Source organism: Pinus tabuliformis, chromosome 4_1, assembly GCF_031772625.1.
Source record: "Pinus tabuliformis cultivar Carrire ecotype Pingquan chromosome 4_1, CPIR1, whole genome shotgun sequence".
NCBI lineage: Eukaryota > Viridiplantae > Streptophyta > Pinopsida > Pinales > Pinaceae > Pinus > Pinus tabuliformis.
In genome coordinates this window covers 101670766-101695330 of record NC_142303.1, presented here as the reverse complement: position 1 = coordinate 101695330, position 24565 = coordinate 101670766, and the positions used below count along the sequence as shown (strand labels likewise).

The window sequence follows — 24565 nt, the reverse complement described above, 5'->3', positions numbered from 1 at the left end:
AAACACTCATCCAGAAAATAGCTACTGTGTCTTCTTAAAATTGACATCTGGCATTGTAATGGGTTTCATAGGATGTCTTTGGCACACTGTAATGGCTCTTTCATGCTCAAGAACCTCCAGATATTTTTTGCTTCCTACTTTAAAACCATTCCTTTCCTAAAGAACACGAACTGTTCGCAATGATCTCAACCTTGGTTCTTTAGGCCTCTCAAGTCCCTTTACATAACCTCCTGGATCATGATTGTCAAGTCCAAGGAAATGTCTAAAACCATGAGGCATGAATACTTCACCTAGTATTTTTTCCAACATCTCTTCTGCAGTTCCTAACAGAATGTTGGCATCCTTCAAGGACTTTATAATAATTCTCTCTGCTAACTTGTGCATCTCCACCCAGCTTACCCCGGGATTCATTTTGGAAATAACAACATTGTGAGCACGAAGAACTTTATTATACAAAACTCGCTGGTCATCTATGAATTTTTTGTTAATAGGGAATGAGCATGTTATATCAGAACCATAAAAATAGTACTCTGCACCCATATCCAATAGTGCCAAGTCACCATGCTTTAGTGTCCTATCATTTGGAGCTTCAGCATGTCCATAGCGGAGAACAGAACTATTCTCTCCCGTTGCACAGATGCAAGTATAGGAGTAACGCCTACAACCACCAAACATATACACATAATGCAAGAATATGCTTTCCAATTGATACTCCTTCATCCCAACTTTTTTTCTTTGCATGACCTCAACATGAGCTGCTGAGCTCACTTCATTGACATATCATAGGAGATTCAATTCCAAATGTGACTTGAATACATGGCATTTAGTCAAAATAGGATATAAAATACCAAGATTGGTATTGGAATTTTCAATTCCCTTGAATTGTGCGGGCTAAGAGAATTTATTGCTATCCGTGTTAAGCCATGCAAGAGATATAACAACATATTTTCATTGTCTATAGCAAGAGACCTTAATCTGTCTTCCGTCTCACTGGCATAATAAACTTCATCCACCTCATACATTTCCTTCACATTAGATAAGGTGTGTATTTTCCCCATCCAAATTGCATAGTCTTCACTTAATCTTGGGGTAAAGAGAAATGCTTTCCCTAGTTGAAATGCCCTATAAATCTTCAAGTATTCCTTTCTAGAACCATGAGACCAGCAACTATAAAATTTTCACCAGCAATATCATTGTCAGCAATGTACAGTGCCCCTTGCATAGATTCATGTGTGTCTCTTCCATTAAAGCAGAGAAACGAGCTCGCCATATGTTGAGATGAGGATTAGCAGCACGTTAATAGACCTCAAATGCTATGTTCTCCTCTTCTCTATCACAATATAGCCACAAGACTAGCCACTGACATCTCCTAGCTTCCTCTGGATCATTCAGTAGTTGAACTATTGCACGAGAGATCTTTGAGTCAACCATTCATTTGGTCATATCTTTTGATCCGGGACCCGGTTTTGGGAGTGTGATATATCGCTGGAAAGATTTTTCCGAGATACTCCTGATAAACATTCTTATGACATGTTTTGTGTTGAATATCATGTGCAAAACATATAACAAAATAGACATAATAAGAGGCCCATTTTGATCACTGAAGGAAGGCCAAAGGACTGACTCTAACAGATTGATCCCGTCCTGGATCTCCTCCTATTTACTCAATCCAGTTCATCAAAGGGATCACACAACAACGCAGTCAAAGATACAAGTCAACATGTAGTAGCAAAGAGTCCAGGCACAACAGGTTTTCTCGATTTGCTTTCCAAATAGCTAATCGACGAATAACACTTTTCCTGTTTAAGTTTCATATTTGAATTAGGATTGAACATCGGACCTGTAGGCATAGAATTCTCAACATATTGATCATGCATTTTATATAAATATGTATCCTCTCTGAATGATAACAAGGAGAAAGTATTAAGTTAAATGCTGAAGAAATTGTGAACCAGACCTTCGCTTTTGCATTATTTTGAAGTTACTTTCCTGATTCAATGTGTATGTGATTAGGAACCCTACCTACTGGATGTGGAGGGCCCCTGCAGATAGTCAAGGTTTTTAATTTATTTTCATTTCGTTGCTTTATGTTTGTTTTTGTTCATCATTGCATTCTAATTTAATTACTTCATTGTTTTCATTGTTTCATATAAACTCAATTATCTCATTTATCATTTCGCATTTTGTTTATATTTATAGTCTTTCAAATAGTCTAGTTCTTCAATGCTTTTTCACTTCATTACATTCAATCTCTTCATGCTTTTTAGAGTTAGAATTTATATCACTCTGCAATTTGTAATTAGAAATTTCCTTCATGCTCTTTAAACTCAGAATTGTATATATTTCATAGACAAGCTTTTGGATTTCAATACTCTGTTTTCATAGAAGAAAAGTGTTTATATAGATTCATAATTTTAGGATGAATAACATAAGACATTTTAGAATGATAATCAATTAGATAAGATTTGATATATTGATCTAACAATAGCTTAACTCTCATTCATTCTAACAGTAGCTTAACTTTCAAGTATTAATTTGTAGAAATCTAACTCTAATGGAAATCTAGATAAACAACAAAAATCTCAAAACAAACATAACCATCATCTTACGAAATGAAAGAATATGCTTCTAGAATATATAGTGCACATGCACTTCATAATTTTACCAACTCTAGTCGATAATTTATTCTTGCAATTTAAGAACATTAAATTGACCAAACATTTTGGTGTTGTTGCCAGGGAAGGGTAAATTGAAGGCTTAAAAAAAAAACATGACATGCATAGGGAAAGATACTCTAGAGGTAGGTTTGTAGGCCGAGTAAGAATTTTAATTCCTACATCAACACTCTCTCCACCATGGCCTCATAGTGCCACACCACCCACACAAACTCAAATTCCATCCATAACAGGCCAATATAGACTTCCTGAAGTCTTAAGATACAAAATCCAATCTAAATGTTCACCAACTTCATCAACAGAGGTCATGATAGAAGAAGATCCTACATCTCCAACAATTGGAATAATTTTTTTATCTTCAACTGGAGAACAACTTCTAGCTCAAGAGTTAGAAGTTTCTTTTAAAGAAGAAGAAGAAGAAACTTACTTCAAACCATTGATAGAGGAACCAAAAGAACTAGAAGAGAAAATAGATAATCATGTTGAATGACCAAATATCTCTTATAAGGAATCCATCGTGGCTGAAGAAGGAGGAGAAGTATACAATGTCAATGGTGAACAAGATAGGATTAGAGGAGGAGGAGGAGGAAATAGAATAGGTGGAAAATGGGGTGGTAGAGGTAGAGGAAACATAGGAGATCTAGAACCTTTTTGGATTCCCTATCCTTGATGAGGATCCAACATTAATAATGAAGAACAACTCACCCTCTATTCTCCCCAAATTTCATGGAATAAGAAGTGAACACCCAGAGACACTTCTCTTTGAATTTGAAGTTTTATGCATATAATATGAATATCTGCATGATGCTCAAAAGCTAAAATTGTTTTTTTCCACCTTAAAGGATGCAACATTAAAATAGTTCATGGGTTTAGAAACAAATTCTATAAGGACATAGGCACAAATAAAAGATGCATTGTTAGAGAAATATAAGGATTATTGTATGCCTCATAGCATCAAATATGTAGTTTTCAAAATGGTACAAAAGGAAGATGAGAATCTTGAAGACTTTGTCAAGCGATTTGTTTATAATATCCAAAGGGAAATACTGAACAATCTGGATGAGGAAACTTTGAAAGATCTCTTACTCAAATATATTAAAGATGATTGGATAGATCTTCTCAATGTAATGGGAAAAGGAGATGTTTCTGAATTACCCTTTGCAGATATCTGTGATCTATGTGTACATATTTGAAGAGTTAAAGCAAGAACAAGAAAAAGTTCAAGGGATCCTCTCTTATCAAGAGTAAATAAATCTGTAGCAGGGATAGTAAGTAAGGAAGAAATAGGTATTCTACTTGATAAATTTAAAATAGATATTTTAGGGAGTTTCAGTGAGAAAATTGACACCCTTAAAATACAAAACAAGAAGAAATCCAAAAATGATGCATTATCCATCTTCTTTCCTAGGTGTAGAAAGAAACATGCTCTAAGAGAATGTCGTTTAGATTTAAAAAGCATAGAAACCTGTGTTATATGTGCAAAAAATCACGATACAAAAGAATTCCCCTCTATACCAGGTCTTAAGGCTATGTTTAGTGAAGAAGGAATGCCAAATCAAGTACACCCCCTTTACTTTATTGCCAAAAGACCATGGAAAAATCCTCAAACAAATCAAACTCAAGGTTTTAATCCTCAACAATTTGCACAATCTTCAAAAAATACTTGGATTCCACCTATGCCATGGCAGCCTTGGGCTCAACCACCACAATCTTGGAATCAAGGATGGAAAAATCCTTATGGAAGATATTATCAATATCAACAATATCTATCACCTTATCCAAATATTCCACCATAATACTTCCCTCAAACCAACCAGTTACCTAAAGCTCAAGCTCAAAATGAAAATCCACAACTTTCTTTGTCAAATGCACCAAGACCAAATCAATTACCTGTTCAATCACTTCCAAATCCAAACAATAAAACTTCACAACCCGTTTACAACTTAGAAGGAAAAAATCCTCAAACTTATATGATAACTTCATTAGATCCGAATAATGTTCAATAAAGGTATGGTAGAGTATTAGAAAGGAAGAAACCACATGTTGTTGTTCAGGAAACATATTTTTTTTCTCAAAAAGATAATAATAACTCTAAAGAAAAATTTCCCTTCCTCAGAAAGAAAATATTGAAACAGAAAAGAGTCCCACACATTTTAATAATACTCCTATTATAGAACAAACTTCAAGATCTATCTCAAGACCACATTTTCCTGAAAGGTTAAAAATCGATAAAGGAGTAGAAAAGAAAATCATATTATCTAATTATTGTATGTTAGATGAATTGAAAAATGTTTGTATAAAAATTCCTTTATTACAAGAAATAAAATAAATACCGATTTTTGCAAAAAAAGTTTAGGGAATTGAGTACTAAAGGATTAGGAAGAAAAATAAAAGAAATAAAAAGAATTGAATTAGTCAGAAAAATTGCAGATATTATGTTGGGGAAGACAACAATTCAAAAATATTTAGATCCAGGAAGCCCCATTGTAAAAACACACATTAATGGAACTGAAATGCAAAACACTTTGGTTGATCTAGGAGCAGCCATAAACATAATGAGCAAACAAACTATGGATAAATTGAAGCTTCCTAATCTTCAATACACACCAACATTGTTACAATTAACAGATAGGTTTGTAATTAATCCTGATGGTGTGTTAGAAGATATATATGTATCCTTATATTCTTTGGAATATCCTATTGATTTCGTGGTTCTAACCCCCAAGAATAATTTAGGAGGACACCAATTAATTTTAGGAAGGCCATGGTTAGCTACAATAGATGCTTTTATCAGTTGTAGATCAAGAGACATGTTTATCTCATATGGAAGTTCAACAAAGAAATTTACATTGTACCCACTTGCAAAAACAATCATAGAAGTAGAAAATGAAGAATGGATGGTTGAAGAAAACGACATACAACCAGTTTTCACTATTGCACAAATAAATGAGGAGGATAAAATTTTAAATTCAATAGAAAATGATGAACCCTCTTTATATTATGATGATAGTCAAAATTTTCAAGAACAATGTAATATCGAATATCTATCATCTAGAAAAATGTCTTTACATTCTATGGAAAAGTTTGGAAATTGTTCAATAGAAAATTTTCCAGGAAAAACCTTGAACATCAATGAAAACCTGGAAGAATTACAAAAGAAGAAACTGGTAGAAATATTACAAAAACACTCTTTTGCATATGCATAGGAATATACTGATGCGAAAGGAATTGATCCTAAAACCTGCATGCAGCATATCTATATTGAAAATAATTCTAGACCAATTCGACAACCACAAAGAAGAATGAATCCAAACTTAAAATAAATTGTTAAAGAAGAATTGCAAAAACTGTTAAATGTAAATTTCATCTATCCAATATTAGATAGTCAATGGGTTTCACCCCTAGTAATCGTTCCTAAGAAAAATGGAAAATGGAGAGTATTCGTTGATTACATGGAATTGAATAAAGAAACTTTGAAATATCACTTTCCACTTCCTTGCATAGATCAAGTTTTAGATACATTAGCAGGGAAGAAATATTTCTCATTTTTGGATGGTTTTAGTGGGTATAATCAGATTCAGGTAGCACCTGAAGATCAATACAAAACCATATTTACTTGTCCATGGGGGAATTATTCTTACCAAGTACTTCCTTTTGGATTATGAAATGCTCCAGAAACATTCCAAAGAGAAGTACTAGGATTTTTCTCTGATCTTATTGACGATTATGTGGAACTATATATGGATGATTTCACAATTTATGGAAATTATTGTGAAGAAGCACTTGAAATTTTAGAAAAAGTTCTCATAAGATGCAAAGAATCAAATATTTCTTTAAGTCATGAAAAGTATTTTATGATGTTTAATGAAGGAATTTTTTAGGTCACCATATTTCAGGAAATGGAATTAAGGTAGACTCATCTAAGCTAGAAGTTATTTCCAAATTATAATTTCCTAGTTGTCAATGAGATGTTAGAACTTTTCCTGGTTTTACTGGATATTATAGAAGATTCATAGAAAACTTCACAAAGATTTCATCTCTACTCTTCAAATTACTCACGAAAGACTGTGAATTTAGTTGGAACTCTGATTGTTAGAAGGCTTTTGAAACTTTGAAAATGGTCTCTCAAGAACCTATCTTAAAAGGACCTAATTGGAAATTTCCCTTTCATATATCAACTAATGCTTTAGATACAACTCTAGGAGAAGTGTTAGGAAAAAAAGACCTCACTCCTTATGCCATTTATTATACCAATAAAAATTTAACTCCTGAAGAGCTAAATTATAATGTAAATGAGAAGGAGTTTTTAGCCATCATTCAGGCCATTAATAAATTTAGACATTACATTATTGGTTATGAAACTTTCACTCATACAGACCATTCTGCCATTAGATATTTAATGAATAAACCAGTTGTTATCACCCCAAGAAACTCTCCTAGGTTGTAGCTTGGAGATGCTCGGGAACATTACAAACTCAACTTAGTGTTGGAAATGGATGAATGGAAGGAATGATGCTTGTTCAAGCCAGATAACCACTTCTACTTTGCTTGACTCCAGACATGCGTGAACACCCCTAGACTAGAAGGCTTTAGACCACCAATTACTCACAGTTCAGAGGTTGGTTGAATATGGAGAATACTGACCACACCAACAGATGCACAAGACCATGTGATGGTGGCTACAACCAGTAAAGAGCTCTGCAAATCTAATTCCCTAGTGTACAGATAGGATGACAGCTCTCTGTCACTAAGTGAATAGAAACCTGAATAACACATTTACTGATACATTCAAGATTTAAACACAAAGGTAGGATGACAGCTTCTCTAATGCTATACATCAAGAGTTCAGGAAAACTGCATATCAGGTACAACCTAGAACAGAATAAAAATGGAAAGTGAGCAATTAACAACAAAAGAAGCTTGTATTAGCTGAAAATGAAGATGAGACGTTGCAAGTATCAAAGCAATTATAGTCTCCAGAAGTTGAACCTTACATCAAAACAACAACCATCAACCCTGATTACATCTTGTTTTTGGGTATATATAGAGTTTCATTACAAAGGCACTCGGCCATTCTAAGTATGGAGGGGTCATAATTGACCACCAACCACTTTAACTGCCTGACAGAGTCTAAGTGCAATTGCTTGTTGTAGTGGATAAATTTGATCTTCTCGGGTGCTTTGTTGTCCTCTCAGGTGGCTAGAGTATCATACGGGATGAAGTCCCATAACTGTTAAATGCATTTTCCTGTTCGTGCTCTGTCCTTTTCCTTCTTGGCCATACTGTCTATTGAATGTGGTTGTTGAGGAGGAAATGCACCTGGTACTGAAAATTGGTCACCTTCATCCTTCCGGGAGCATGGAACGGTTAAGGTATGTGGACTGTGCAGTGGGTGGAATAGTCGGATGGAGGAGCGAGACTGGCCATTGGATTAAGGGGATAGACGGCGGGGACGGGTCCACGGGAATATCAGAGGAGGCGAGAGCAGAATGATTGGGGGTCATTGGATCTTGGGCGAGCAGATCCAATGGTCGTCGGGCAGCGGAAGCGTACAAAGGTTGGCAGGCGCGGGCGGGTGGTAGGCAGTATTGATCGCACCGGAGTTTGGCGTTAGGTGGTAAAAGGGTGCGGTGTGCGATCCCATTCAGCACGTGACACGTGGTGGCGAGGAGAGAGGAAAATCACCCTCCATCGCGCGTTAACACGACGTTAAATTGTGGGCCTGGGGAGAGCAGATGTCGTCCGATCGTGGCGGAGATGATCGGACAGCGGGGAAATGAACAAACAGATTTTCCATTGATGTGACATGGAGATGTTGAATCGGGTGCGACAATCTATGATGGAGGAGTGATCGGGCGAGGCGGAATTCATCGGGTCAGTTTTTTTGGGTATTTGCATATGGCGATGTGCGATTGCGATCAAATCGCATTGCAATATCGCGTCGGCAGAAGCAGAGGGGCGCGGCTTTTATGCACACGCAGATGCGATTTGCGATCAGATCACATCGCAATATCACATTGGCGGAAGCCAAGGGGCACAGATTTATACACACATGGATGTGATTTGCGATAGCGATTAAACCTGGACTCGATAAGGAATTAATCGTTTTTGGGACTGATGAAGGGAGAATGAGCGGTTCAAGGGAAGGAGAAGATGACCATTGTGAGCTTCTTTTTAGCGGAACCAAGTGGACCAAGATCATCTCTGACTTTAGAAAATCATCGTCATATAGCAGAGCTAACACTGGCTCCTTCTGGGGATGAGATCCTCCCTGTGAGGTCTCAAGAACCGTAGACCACTGCCTTCTACATCAGAACAAGAATAAAAACATTGTCTAGTATTCCATTGGGCATGGAGTCTAATTAAATCTACACTAAAACCTATAAAAGAACACATTTACAACATTAAGTCTTGAAAACCGTAAGCAACCTAAACTTTCAAAAACTGCCCATTTATTGGGCCACCAAAATTGTTTCCCCTTCTCTTTGTTAGTATGCATGTTAGCCGATTCATCAAAGATTTGAAAAATCGGGTTGATTTGATCATCTACCTCAAAGATTTTGGGGCATTTGACCTCATCAGGTAGAGATGGTTTATATTTCACCCCCTCTTTGTATGCTCTCATCCTCGGGTGTTCTTCGCAGAAGCTTTTGTACACCTGCTGAATAATAATGGCTGATGTGTACTCGACTGTGTCATTTGTGGCCTACACAATTAATATAACTAGTGAATCGATGTATTCTTATGTGGGGGACACAAAGACCTCACTTGGTTCCGTAGCTTTCTTAGAACAAACCCCATCCAAGGAGGTGTCCCAATTCTGTGCACCTTCTTCCTCTGTGATTTGGCAAACTGCCCTTTCAAGCTATGTGGAGGCCACCTGGGCAGGCTTTGGAATATCAAGACTTTGATTATCAGTATCAGCCTTGGGCATTGAATTATGGTTGGCCTCAGTGCCTAGGGGGAAACTATGAGGGATTGTCTTTTGAACAGACAGAGAAACATAAGATGATGGGGAACTGACTTCACCCTTTTTGATCACTGGGCTAGGGATAACAACGAGTTGGTCAATTTGCAAATTTGCATAGTCATGGGAAGTTGGGTCATCTTTTAGCTCAGGGTATTCGAGGATGGATTTCTTGAAGGAATCATTCTTCACTGGTTCAATCAGAGGCATGGGTATTCTTGGCTTCTAATTTCTAACTAAAGACTGAAAAAAGAAGGGGAACCTTCAAGACCTCTTCCCTTTATGGTTGGAGCTTTGAGGATGATGGGATTTGCTGCTGGTTGCTTCTGCTTATAAGCTTGTTGTTCTGCAGGTACAACAAAATTATGAGTAGGGCCTCTGAATAATGACTTCTCATAGGCAGCTTTGGTTAAGAAAGGGGAACTGCCCTTGTCTTCCATACCATGGACCCCATCCTCTTCTTCAAATTTCTCTTCTTCCATGACTATATTATGAAAACGGGGCTTCACCCTTTGGTCTTCGTTTGCATTTTTGTTTTCTTGCAAAATCTACAACTGCTCCTTTGCTCCTCTATATATATTTGGATTTGGAAGAGCAAAGGAATTAGGAGCTCCTGTTTTCCCAGAATGCTCCTCAGCCCTTAATTTGGAAACTTCAGAGGCTAATGACTCTATCATCCTGGCCATTTTATCGATCTTAGGATCTGAGGATGATGAGAGCTCACCCCTCTGTCTTCTCCTATCAGAGTTACCTTCGAGCCTTTTTGCCGCCATGATGTTTGATTCTACTTCCAGGGCTATATCTTGCATATCAGCCAAAGAAACACATATTCTCTCCCTCATTAGTAAATAGAAATGATAATCGAAGACGTTGGCAGAAGTAAGCTTAGCAGAAGTAGGGTGGGTTTCACTTCAACTGGTATTCTGTTGTACATGAGGTTAAATCTCTTGTTAAAATCAGACAACAGCTCACCATTTTCCCTCTCCAAGTTCCAAAATTCAGTATGATAATAGAGCAGATCTTTCTTATTTCCCCAATGCTTCAGGAACACATCATCTAAGGCCTCAATGTCTGCTATAAAACTAGGGGCTAATTCTCTGAACCATTTTCTAGCCTCTCCATCTAGGCTTTGGACAAAAACCCTCATCCACACATCGTTTTCACTAATATCTAGGTTATCAACATAAGTATAAAAAGATTCAAGGTGTTCTTTAGCCGTTACTCCCTCTGTACCAGTGAACTTGGGCATATATTTATGATATTCTCCTGCAGACATAACATTTAAAGGAACAGGCAAGACCAAGGGTCCATACATAGCAGCTATGATTCTTTCCATCTTCGTGGGAGCTTGCTGACCTACCATGACTGGGATAGGTGGAAGGATACTGGTAGATTGAAAGGTAGGAAGTAATGAAAAAGATGACAGACACAAAGGAATATGATGGACTGTATGGGAGGCGTTTTTTGGACTGAGATCTGAAGGGGAACTGACTAAGCAAGGAGCTTTATGAATCTATGAAGGTATTTCTTTACTAACAATGCTAGGCTCTAAATCTTCAAACTGTACATCCTCAGCTATAACCTTCTCTTTCAAAGATGCATAAGATTTGTTAGGCTTACCTAATCCTGATGCTCCTTTCTGTGATGTTTTCCTTTGCTTAACAATATTCTCAAGGTTAGGCACTGGGTTAGCTAGTGATTTCTGAGGATTTCTCTGGGTATGCCTCACAAACTGAGCCAGAACTAAAATGTGGAGTGGCAAAAGGTTGTTCCTCCAGTAGTGTTGCTACATAGATGATTACAACCAGAAATGTGTCCAGACTTTGTCTATCATCAAAGCTGGATCTATGTCGTTCTCCCAGGGAAGTTGAGCTTCAATCTCCTCTCCCCGAAAATGGTGCCAATTAATGTTATCACCCCAAGAAACTCCCCTAGGTTGTAGCTCAGAGATTCTCTGGAACATTACAAACTCAATTTAGTGTTAGAAATGGATGAATGGAAGGAATGATGCTTGTTCAAGACAGATAACCACTTCTACTTTGCTTGACTCCAGACATGCATGAACACCCCCAGACTAGAAGGCTTTAGACCACCAATTACTCACAGTTCAGAGGTTGGGTGAATATGGAGAATACTGGCCACACTAGCAGATGCACAAGACGATGTGATGGCCGGTTGCAACCAGTAAAGAGGTCTGCAAATCTAATTCCCTAGTGTACAGACAGGATGACAGCTCTTTGTCACTAAGTGAACAGAAACCTGAATAGCACATTTACTGATACATGCAAAATTTAAACACAGAGGTAGGATGATAGCTCCTCTAATGTTATACATCAAGATTTGAGGAAAACGACATATCAGGCACAACCTAGAACATAATATAAATGGAAAGTGAGTAATTAACAGCAAAAGAAGCTTGTATTAGCTGAAAATGAAGACGAGACGCTACAAGTATCAAAGTAGTTACAGCCTCCAGGAGTTGAACCTTACATCAAAACAATAACCATCAACCCTAATTACATCTTGTTTCTGGGTATATATAGAGTTTCATTACAAAGGAACTTAGCCATTCTCAGTATGGATGGGTCATAATTGACCACCAACCGCTTTAACTGCCTGATGGAGTTTGAGTGCGATTTCTTGTTGTATTGGATAAATTTGATCTTCTCAGGTGCTCTGTTGTCCTCTCAGGTGGCTGGAGTATCGTATGGGATGAAGTCCCATAACTGTTAAATGCATTTTCCTGTTCATGCTCTGTCCTTTTCCTTCTTGGCCATACTGTCTGTTGAATGTGGTTGTTGAGGAGGAAATGCACCTGGTACTGAAAATTGGTCACCTTCATCCTTCCAGGAGCATGGAACGATTAAGGTATGTGGACTGTGCAGTGGGTGGAACAGTCGGATGGAGGAGCGAGACTAGCCGTCGGGTTAAGTGGATAGAAGGCAGGGATGGGTCCACAGGAATATCAGAGGAGGCGAGAGTGGAATGATCGGGGACCGTTGGATCTCGGGTGAGCAGATCCAACAGTCGTCGGGTGGCGGAAGTGTACGAAGGTTGGCAGGCATGGGGGGGTGGTAGGAAATATTGATTGCATCAGAGTTTGGTGTTAGGAGGTAAAAGGGTGTGGTGTGCGATCCTATTCAGCATGTGACACGTGGCCGCGAGGAGAGAGGAAAACCACCCTCCATCGCGTGTTAACGCGATGTTAAATTGTGGGCATGGGGAGAGCGGATGTCGTCCTATCGTGGCAGAGATGATCGAACGGTGGGGAAACGATCACACGGATTTTCCGTTGGATGTGACAGGGAGCCATTGAATCGGGCGCGACGATCGATGATGGAGGAGTGATCAGGCGAGGCAGAAGTCATCGGGTTGGGTTTTTTGGTATTTTTTGGGTATTTTTGTATGGCGATGTGTGATTGCGATTAGATTGCATCGCAATATTGCGTTGGCAGAAGCAGAGGAGCACGACTTTTATGCACACACAGATGCGATTTGTGATTAAAACGCATCGCAATATTGCATCGACAGAAGCCAAGGGGTGCAGCTTTATACACACATGGATGCGATTTGTGATAGTGATTAAACCTGGACCCGATAAGTAATTAATCGTTTTTGGGACTGATAAAGGGAGAATGAGCGGTGCAAGGGAAGGAGAAGATGACCTTTGTGGGCTTCTTTTTAGTGGAACCAAGCGGACCAAGATCATCTCCGACTTTAGAAAATCATCGTCATACAACAGAGCTAACACCAGTTACTAATGGTAGAGTAACAGGATAGTTATTACTGTTACAAGAATTCAGTATCACCATTCTAGACCGACCTGGAAAACAAAACACAATTGCTGACTTTTTATCTAGAATTCAGAATGATAACAATGATATACCTGTAGAGGAAAATTTTCCTGATGAATATCTTTTTGCAGTGTCTACTAAATCACCTTGGTTTGCAGATATTGCCAATTATTTAGTTTCAGGAAAGTTACCCTCCTATTTGTTTTCTAGAGAAAATAGAAGAATAATCCAATCAAGTGCATCTTTTTTTTTTTTCCTGAATCAGACTAAGCTATTTATATTACAAAAAAGGCAAAAATTACATCATCATTGTTACAGCAGAGCCGTAGCTCTGTGATTCCTGTCGAAGGACTGACAGTAAGCTCATGAATCATCTCCAAAATTGCAAAAAACTGACACTAAACCAGGCCAACAGGCTTGAGACCGACATTGAACATACATGATTAGCCGAAACTGAGACATATAGAGACTGGGGCACATATAGATATCCGTCACTGTAACAGGTAAGAACAGAATTACATAAGGACAAGGACCAGACACGTAAATGATAGCGTTGAAAACAAACAGTGAGAAAATTCCAATCTCAGTGACCTGAGGCGGACAGAAGAGCGAGCTAGTCATCGTCGGTAGTGTGCGGGTCTTCCGCCTTCCTGCATCCGGGAGTGTTCTGCTGCGTAGGTTCACTTGGGCCTGCCCCGGGATCCGGGGGGAAGCTTTCATGGACAGGGCGCAGCATATCAGTGGCTGGAAGTTCCATATCAGTTGTAGGAGCCAGCCCAGGAATCCGCGGAGGGCTAGCTTGAGGAGCAGCGTCCTGACCTCCCAGATTTCTGCAATGCTCAACTGAAACTGTGACATAGAAAGTAGAGTTTGACAAGGTGCAAGGAATGCGATATCTCACCATGGGATGCACAACATGCCCACATTCCATAATCTCCCGTTGTTCCACTGCTCTGCCCCTGCCAACCGCCCTCCCTCTGTAATCCGCAGCTCTGCCTCTACCAGCCGGCCTTCCCCTGGGGCGTCTTTGTTCTGAAGAGATCTCGAATGAGGATGTAGGGGAGGGGGCTCGCCTCTGAGCCTGGGCCTGACTTCTGGAGCAGCCGCGTCGATTGATCATCCTTCGTTGCCCGCTTTGCTTCCCTGAGCTATTCAAATTGCTGGTGTATCTCCTCTCAAGTTCCTATGAGACCAAAGCATAAACCAGCGCAACCTCCAAACACTCAAACCCTTTGCTGGACTGCGGGATAATAACATAAATGTCGTGACTTCCCAAATTGAGAGAGCCACCACTGCCTCCCTCAGATCCAGAATACAAGCCCACACCAACTGTGAGAGAATGACAGAGTGTCCATGGCTTTGAATCGCCATAATCCTGTTACCAAGACGCGCAGTGAATGCCGAAATGACTCCGCTGAAATGAACCGCCTCCAAACTTAAATGCATCACATGGCCTGACCAGGTGTGAATCGTGCTGGGATAGGTGGCTCGTTCGGGCTGAAAGATGCCCTTATGACGAGCCATCCAACTGTCATGCTTGAAAACCACCCGCATCCGGGAGGGAGAGGTCCTTTTGCACCAAGGCGATGCAGTCTTGTTTAAGTTGTTCATCATCAACCATGTCCAGGGAGCCAGAGAAGTATGGTGAGGCCTGAGAAACACCTTGGTTAGCCATTCTGTCGGCTACCTGGTTTGCTATTCGTCGCACATGCTGGAAGGTTATGCTTTGGGGAGTCTTGAGCTTTGCCTCCAGGGATTCCAACCTGCTTAGCAATCTCCAGCTAGCTGCGAGCTTGACTGCTGCTGTCCCTGCCTGAATTTTCTTGGCTGCTGCTATTAGGATGAGAGAATCACCCTCAACTTCAAGAGGGAAGAAGTGTTTTTGCTCTACTATACAGATCCCTTGCCAGAGACCTTCCAGCTCAGCTACATTGTTAGTGTCTTTGCCTAATGAACCAGAATAAATATGCAGAATTGCTCCTGTATGGCTTCTGATGATTCCTCCGTAACCTGCAGGACCAGGATTACCTTTAGCTGCCCCATCAAAATTGAGCTTGAATGAGTTGTAAGCTGGAGGGGACCAGGAGGATGGGGAGGTGGAACTTCGAGGAGGACGGGGGATGATCTTGGCAAAGGCGGAGAGGTCAAGATTCCATTCTTTCAAAATGTCCCTCTCTTGCTGCGCTTCTGGCATGTCTGTGTCATACCAGGTTCTTATGGCTAAAGTTTCTTGGATGTTTCTTTTGTAGATGAGCCACAGAGCATCTATTGTCCGGGAAGTGTTGTTGAAGATTCGGGCGTTGCGCTCTTTCCAGAGAATCCAGTATAAAAAGCCTGGTATTAGCCCCCAAAGTGTATTGAGAAGTTGGCTTTTGAATGGGTTCTTGGCCCAGTTCCTGATATTGTCCGTTATATCCTCGCCCCTGGGATCTGTTCTCTTGTTGCACTTTTCCACTTTCTCCCAAAGTTGCTTTGCTAGCGGACATGTCTCCATTAAATGGCTGATTGTCTCAGAGTTGAGATTGCAATTTGGGCATCTCGAAGGCCCAATGAAGCCTCTTTTTGTTAAGTTGTCCCAAGTAAGAATGCGCCTTTTACTTAACAGCCATAGGAAGGTTGAGATTTTGGGCCATAGCCCTGGTAACCAAACTCGTGCCCAGATTTGGTCTCTATCTGCTTGTGTATCTGAATAGCGCAGCTGGTGTGCTTCTTTGGTGGTGAATGTGCCTTTGTGCGTGTGACCCCATCTGAGCTTATCTTGCTGGTTTGAGTGACGGATTCTGCGATGGGTGAGTTCCTGATCCATTTCTGAGAAGGTTTCACCCTCCCAATCCCTCTGCCAGCTGCTCGCTGGTTTCCACATTTGGTATCCATGAAGCGCAGTTGGTTGCCAGAATTGTTGGACCTGTGTGAGGTTCTCTTGCTGCATGTAAGAATGCCAGATTGGCTTTTGGAATAGATCTGCAAGTTTGGGGAGTTGCTGCCACGAATCCTCCCAAAACTTGGCAGAGGTACCTGAGTGAACTTCCCAGAAACTGTGTTTCTGAATGAAGTGGCTATGAGTCTTTGCGGCATTCCAGATTGGTGATCCTTGGGCTGAGGAGTTGATTCTGATGAGATCGTTCCAGTGACTTCCCGGAGCATATTTTGCTTGCCATAAGCGGGCCCAAGGTGAGTGAGGCTTGGAAAGCCAATTCCACCACATTCGGGCTCCCATTGTGTTGTTACTTTGAAGCGGATCCCGTAGTCCCAGTCCTCCTTCTGATTTGATCTTGCACACGTCTTTCCAGTTGACAAGAGCCCATTTTCGATTCCTACCCGTGGAACCCCAAAGGAAGTTGCGCTGGAGGTTGCGAATGGCTTTTAAGACCCATTTTGGAGCTGCCATGGTGGAGAAGAGGTACAGCGGCATAGCTTGGAGTACCGATTTGATCAGAACTAATCTGCCTGCCATGTTGAGAGCACGATAGGTCCAAGATGAGAGTTTTGATTCTAGCTTGTCAAGGAGAGACCGCCAGGAAGAGTGTTTGATAGCTGAGTCAGAGAGGGGTGCTCCAAGGTATTTAGAAGGCAGAGAGGATATGGTGAAACCCAAAATCCTGGCAATATTCCTTTGAGTGGAGGGGGGGGTGTTGAAGAAGAAAAGTTGAGACTTCGTGGCATTGATGGAGGTGCCAGAGGCATCAGAATAGAGGGAGAGGAGAGACTTAAAAACAGTGGCTTCTCTCGAAGAGGGATGACCAAATAACATAGTGTCATCAACGAACTGCTGATGGGACAGAGGATTGAGACCATGGATGGAAATACCTTTGAGCTCTTTGGAGGCAACGGCTGATTTGAGAAGTCTGCTGAGGCCCTCGGCCATTAGAACAAAGAGAAAAGGAGAAAGAGGATCCCCTTGCCTAATGCCACGGGAGGGTCGAAAGGGGGAGGAGGGAGAGCCATTTAAAAGAACAGAGAAGCTTGGGGAAGTGATGAGGTTCATAATCCATCTTGTCCAAGTTGCACTGAAACCAAAGGCTAATAGCATTTTATGAATGAACTCCCAACTGAGCTTGTCAAAAGCTTTGGAAAGGTCGAGTTTTAGAATCATACCTGGTTTCTTGAGAATCTTTAATGAGTGTATTACCTCATTTGAGAGTATGATTCCATCCATGATCTGACGTCCTTCCACGTATCCAGTTTGTTCCGGAGATATGAGTAGGGGCAGGAGAGGTTTGAGCCTATTTGCGATGACCTTTGAGATTAGCTTGTAGATTACATTGCATAAAGCGATCGGCCGATATTTTTCAGGCCTGTTGGGCTCTCCGCCTTTGGGTACCAGGGCAATGAAGGTGGTATTGAGGGCTGGGAGGATCCAATGCATGCTTCTTGATTCTTCAACGAGGTCCCATACCTCATTTTTGATTAACTCCCAGAATTCATGGAAGAAATTGGCTGTAAAGCCATCAGGTCCAGGCGCTTTTCCATCTTTGAGTTGAGCCATGGCTTCTTCAACTTCTTGCAAGGTCGTTGGCTGGAGAAGTTTGTTGTTGTGATCCTCAGTTATGATGCTTGGAATATGCTGCGTGATGGCTCTGATTGCCGCTTCCCTGTTTTCAAAGGGTTCCGTTAAAATTTCCTTGAAATACCCTGTGAATTCCTTTTCCATGTCCTCGTGCTCCTCAATTCTTTCACCTTGTTGGTTGTTGATGAACGTGATATTGTTGTGCATTCGTCTTTGAATGGTGGTTTTGTGGAAGAATTTTGTGTTCTTCTCCCCCTCCTTGAGCCAATTGATTCTGGATTTTTGCCGCCAGAGTATTTCCTCTTGTTTTCTGCATTCCTCAATTTGGTTCCAGAGTATCTGCTCCTGTTGCGCTTGTTCCTCTGATCTGCCCTCAAGAATGAGAGTTTGTTGAAGTATGTGCATTTGCTGTTCCAGTTGTGAGCACTGCTCCTGAATATTGCCAAAGTTTGTGCGATTCCATACTTTGAGGACGTGTTTCAGATTTTTTAATTTTTGCTGGAATTGATACATTTTGGCTCCATCTGGCGGGATGTAGGCTGCCCATGCGTTGCTGACTACCGTCTTGAAAGTGGCATTTGTGAACCAAAATGCTTCGAATCTGAAAGGTCTGTTGCAGCGGTTACCTGGCCTGGACCATTGTAGCATAATGGGCCAGTGATCAGATCCACTTTGGGGGAGAATGGAAGCGTTGAAATCCCCTCCTAGGTGGATTGCATTATCAAAAAGAAGGAATCTATCAAGCCTGGAGGCAATGTGATGAATTCCTCGACGCTTGTTAGTCCAAGTGAAAATACCATTGGAGGTTGGTATGTCCATGAGTTGATTGTTTTGAATGAATTCTCTGAGTCCCTCACTGTCACTGTCGAGCCTGATTCTTCCTCCCTGCTTCTCTGTCATGGATGTTATTATGTTGAAGTTGCCGCCCCCAATCCATAGCGGGAATTGCCTGTTCTTATTGAGGATAGAAATCATCTCCAGAAGATCTAGTTTTTGCTGAATTGTCTGAGGAAAATAGACATTGGTGAGATGCCCATGGATTCCGGTGCCAGTGAGGTGGAAAGAGGCTTGAATAAGATGGAGAGTGGCATGGAAGTCATATAAGGTGATGATTTGCGGATTCCACATAATGGCTAAACCCCCTGAGGCTCCAGAGGCGTCTACTGAGATAGCGCTGCTTCCTGCCCAGACTTTGCTGCGAATTCTTTCAATAGCTTCAGTGCTGCTTTTAGTTTCTTGCAGAAAAACTATGGTTGGTTTTTCTGAATGAATCAAGTTTTTGATCATTCTATGTTTTGAGGGGCTGTTGAGTCCTCTCACATTCCAGGATATTAATTTCATGTAAACTGAGATTTGGGTTTATAGAACTTTGTCAACTTAGGGAATCGCCCTGACTCCATAAGTATTTCCCCTAATGCTATGGTTCTTTGTAGATTTGTCTTTCTTCCTCGTTTCTTGAGATCTTTGAGCACCTTTTTTCCATCCCATGGGCTGCCTCCCTGTATGCCAAGGCTTTTGTTATGTTGCACCTTGGTTAAGACTCCTTCCAGCTTGTCGATTTTCCAGGTGGAAATTGAGTTGTATTCCCTTTGTTTGCATGCCGCTTCAAGAGTGAAGATGTCTAAACCATCTAGACTAACATCCACCTGATCTTCCTCCATAACAATAGTATGCCCTGTTTCTTCCTCATCCGTTTCTTGCTGCAGACTTAGGGCCAGTGTAGCATCTGTCTCCATATCTGTATCTTGTAGCTTATTGTCCGGTAGAGTTTTCTCTTGGGATATGGAGGAGGGACTGAGACTAGACACTGATTTTCCTTTCTCCAAGGAAGGGTTGGGATGATGATTCTCGATAGCAGGATCAGAGGGCTGCAAGGGGTTTGAGGGATTGAGGGAGGAAGAGGGCGAAGAGGGATTGAGTGGGGGTTCTGAACTGGGTTGGTCTTGCTTGTTGTGCGAAGCAAGAACAGAGAATCTGTTCTGGGAGTCAACTTTGGGAGCATTGTCTGTGACTGGCTGACTCTTTTTGGCATGCCTACGACGGTTGTGAATTTTTGTGAAACCTTCAGAGTCTTTGTCAGAGACAGCATCAGCTGCTTTGGACTGAGAATTCAAAGGACAATCTCGGAATAGATGGCCATGCTCATGACACTTGCGACAGCGGAAGGGAATATGCTCATAATCTAAAGATTGAGTCCATTCATAATCATCGTGATAGAGTTTTACCGTATCAGCTAGAGCTTTGGTCAGGTGCATGTGGACGCAGATCCTGGCATATGAGGTGTATTTGCGAGTTTTTGTCTCAGCCGCGACTCGGATGAAGGTGCCAAGCTTGTTGCCTATATCCGCTAGCGTTTCTTCTTTCCAATATTCCACCGGGAGGGAGTACATCCTGATCCAGACCGGAGCCCAGCTGAAATCTTCCTTGTCGGGGTTGAATCTTGGTTTCCATTCTGTGAGATAGAGACCTGAAGAGTTGAAGAAGTAAGGGCCTCCTTCAAATATCCGCACTCTGTCCTCCACACAGTGAAAGATTGCTGTAAAAAAGCCTTTTGGACCGAGTTGCAGAGTGATTTGTCCTTTGGGCTTCCATTTTGAGGCTATCCAGCCTTGTAAGGCTTTTTCCGTAGGCCAGAAACCTAGAAACTTTCCGATGAGTGCGTGATCTTGCATGTACTGGATCTCACCATTGATGCGGTGGCTAGGCAAGTCAACCTTGATGGGTTCAGCGGCTTTTGGGATACAGGTGGCCGATGTTGCTTTTGTCTGCGTCGCTTTGGCTTTGTTAGGCATCTCCTTATCTGCAGTTTCTTCTTCTGTCGGGACAGTGTGGGTCTTGTCTTCATTCTTCTGGTGACTATTTTGTCCTTCTTCTGGGCCTGCGCCAGAGGGGAACAAAAGTTGTACATGCTGCATTTGGTCAGAGCTTAAAGAGTTTTTTGGAGGGGAGGCAGAGCTCTCCCCTCCTACTGCCATTTCCATTGCGAGCAACCAGCAGAGGAGCAGTGGCAATAGCAGTGAGAGCGATCAGGGATGGCGGCTGGTTAGGGTTTGGCGGCATTTGACAGGGTTTTGCATCAGAGCGTAGTCGTTTTATTTATCGAAGCCCTGTATAATCAAGTGCATCTTATTCATGGATAAATGAAGAATTATACAAGACAAGACCAGATCTCATCATTGAAAGGTGTGTAAGAGAAGATGAAATACCTGAAATACTTAAAGCATTCCATGATGAAACATGTGGGGGTCATTTTGTTGACAAAAGAACTGCTTATAAAGTCCTTCTCTTAGGATATTATTGGATTTCCCTTTTTAAGGATGCCAAGGAATATGTTAAGAGGTGTGATACTTGTTAAAGAATGGGGAAACTTGTTCCTTTAGATGAAATGCCAGGTACTCATTGAACCTTTTGAAAAATGGGCTTTGGATTTTGTGGACCAATTAATCCATCTTCAAAATAAAAAAAATATATTCTTGAATGCATTGATTATTTTAGTAAACGGGTAGTGTTATCACTCCAGAATTTCCCTAGGGTTGTTATGTTGTGTTTAAAGAAATAATAAAGGTAACCACAAACCTACTTTTGATATCAGGATCTAGCCTTCCTAATGCCCAAAGAGGGATCTCTCTTAATAATTTAACTTTGTTGAATTAATTGATTTCAGGCTAGTTATTTAAGCCTGATTTGGTTTTGATTTGATTTGTTGGTGGTATTACTAACTTAGATGGATAGAAGACTGTCTATTTTTCATTGGGCTATGGAGTCAATGTGTTAAGAAAACAAGATTGAATCAAGTTCTAAATGAAGTATCCACAGGGCAAGGTAGCTAAGCAAATTCAGATCTTTTAGGCTGAAGGGTGAAGTGGTTTTCAATTGGGATTAAGGAGCAGTTAAGGATTCCTCAAACTAGATAATGAGGGAAATGAAAGAGGTCAATTGAAACTAGGGAGAAGTGAAGAATTCCCTACTCTAGATATCAAAAGAAAACATCAAAATGAATAACTGTTCAAGACTGAGTGTACTTAAACAAATTTTGTAATAATATTCCATTTATTACATCCAAATTTGGAAACACATGTAAGTATCTGAAATACTTAAGAAAATAACAATTTAACAAATGAAAGATACTTCACTGAAGTGGCCCAACACATGAATCCTGGCAATGCTTTTATTACTCAGTCCAGTCTGCTGACTTGAAAATGTTAAAATAAACCCTTAGGTTTCAAATCAATACAGCCATAGAAAGGTTCAGCAATCCACCACAATACTTCAAATTGTGAAGTATTTATACAAAAAACTATTAAAAAATATCCTAAACTAATTTAGGAATTATTCAAGGAAAACGAAATATCTTCATGCAAGAAGATAGAGACACCTAGGAGACTAAAGGCTAGCTATCCTTGCTTTTATTGATTTTGTTGTTTGTTGTTTTGATGTTTTGCTGCTTACTCTCTTTTGTTGTTGCTCTACGCGGCCTTTATCTTTAAACTTCTTTTTTGTCTTTTAAACTCTGTCTTTCATCTGATAGTCTTTAACTTAACTGATCTATTACTCTTTACTGTTTTACCTTGACTGCTCTTGACTGCTCTGTTTTCACTGTTTTACCTTTCATTTTCACAGTAAATCATTCAACTTTTCCCAAGACTCTGCATCTAGTAATTTAATATTTACCATTCTTCTGAAGATTTCATCAGCCTCTATGTATTTTGCAAATGTAGGTTTGTTGATAAAGAGATATTTTACCTCATGTTGGAGGTAAAAGAGATTCTCAAAAGTCTGATAGAGCACTTTTCCTGTTGGAATTCCTTTCATGGCTGAATTGTTTGCTTGTTCCTTTGCCACTTCTTTGATTTTCTTATCATAGTCTTCATGCCTCATCAATCTGTCATTGATAACCAAAGGATTTCGCAGGCCTTTCTGCCTCAAAACATCAAATTTCACCATAAATCTGGTTATTGCAAGCTCCATGTTTTGACACTTGTCTTCAAGTTGTACCATAGAGTTCCTCTTAGAGATTACCTTTTTCACTTCTAGAATTGTTTCAGTCTTGTCACTTATGCCAATATCTTTCAATTCCTTTTTGTTCTTGGAATTAAGAAACTTAATGATTTCATTGGCCTCCTTTAGGTTCTTAACAAGTTCTTCCTTAACTTTTTGAATAACTTCAGTTGCTTCCTTGATTAAATCCTTCTGCTAAAAGATGACTTGGATGGATGGCCAAATATCATTAACAGAGTTAATGATATTGGCCCACAGTTGCTACTTTGCTTGGGAAGGTGGTTCTTTCAATGTCAATTCTTTCTCTAACTTCTATATTCTCTCAGTCAATTTGTTTGAATTCCGTGTTTCATTTTTATGCATGATTTGTGCCAACTTCTTTTCATCTTCTAGACTTTTTATTTGATCTTTAAGTATATTTATTTTAGTTGGTTGGATAGACATATCCTACATAGCTTTGATTAATTTACCTGCTTCATCACTAGGATGAGCTGCTACTATATATGATTCTGTAACTGATGTAGTTGTTTATGTAGTGGGAAGTGTTGTAGCTACTGGAACTACTGTGGCCGTTGAAGTTGCTAAAGTAGAAGGAACTGTTGTAGTAACTGTAGGAATAGCAGTGACAGGGATTGATTCCATGCTAACCTTTTTCTCCTGCACTAACTTATCCATCTCATTTTCCATTTCTATTAATTGAGCAATTAACTGAAGAATGAGGTTCATCATCTCATATTTTTGGTTTTGATTCCCTAGAACTTCCTTGGTCTGTGGATGTTCACTAGGAGGAAATTTTAGCTGCTTCTTCAATGTAGCAATGTACGCATTATTTTTCTTAATGAGTTCTTCTGCACCTTTGACATTCTTTGGATCATATCCCACTTCAATAACCAAATCTTCAAGGGATTTAATTATATTATCTTTATCTTGTGAGGATGCCTTCTTTAGTTTTATCTATGCTTTGATATTCTCTAGAGATTTTTGTAGTTTTTGTACACTCATAGCTTTGTCGGTCATAGTTGATTATAACATTTCTCCCGCTTGTTTATAAAATTCTATTGGGTCTATAGGATGAACATCTTTGGCAGGAATCTCATAATTTGTCTTTCTGTAATCTGCTGATGACTTTGGATGCTGTAATGTGGGCTGCAAAAAGGTCATCTGCATTTTTCCTATCTTATAATAAAATGCAAAAAGTAATTTGTTCTAGTCGCCAGGAGTCTGTTTCAAGTACTGTGAATATATTTCAACTTTTATTTCTTCATTTTTGGCCTTAATATATTTGTATCTTTCTTTGATGTCTATTACCCTATCCATTGGTTCACTTGAAGAAGAGACTTCAACACTATGCTGCTTCCTTATAATTTGAGCACAAGAAGTTGAAGGCTGATGAGTTTCCTTTGAAACTGATGGAAGTGCATTTTCTTTAATTACAGTGTCTGTATCAATGATCTCAATTGTATCAATTACTTTTTCTTGCTCATTTACTGGATTCAACTTTGTTCTTTTACTATACATTATTTCAAATTTGTTATTTGTTGTATCTTTGTTTGAGCAAGAACCTTCTTCTCTAGTCCTTTTTCATTTCTGTCATGTAGGGCTAGAGTATGTAGAATGGAATTGG

General features: G+C 40.2%; 1 pseudogene; it reads right to left on the bottom strand.

Moving 5' to 3' along the window:
* Positions 1 to 156: 156 nt before the first annotated feature.
* On the bottom strand, positions 157 to 14556 carry LOC149174422 (uncharacterized; annotated as a pseudogene).
* Between the last annotated feature and the right edge of the window lie 10009 nt (positions 14557 to 24565).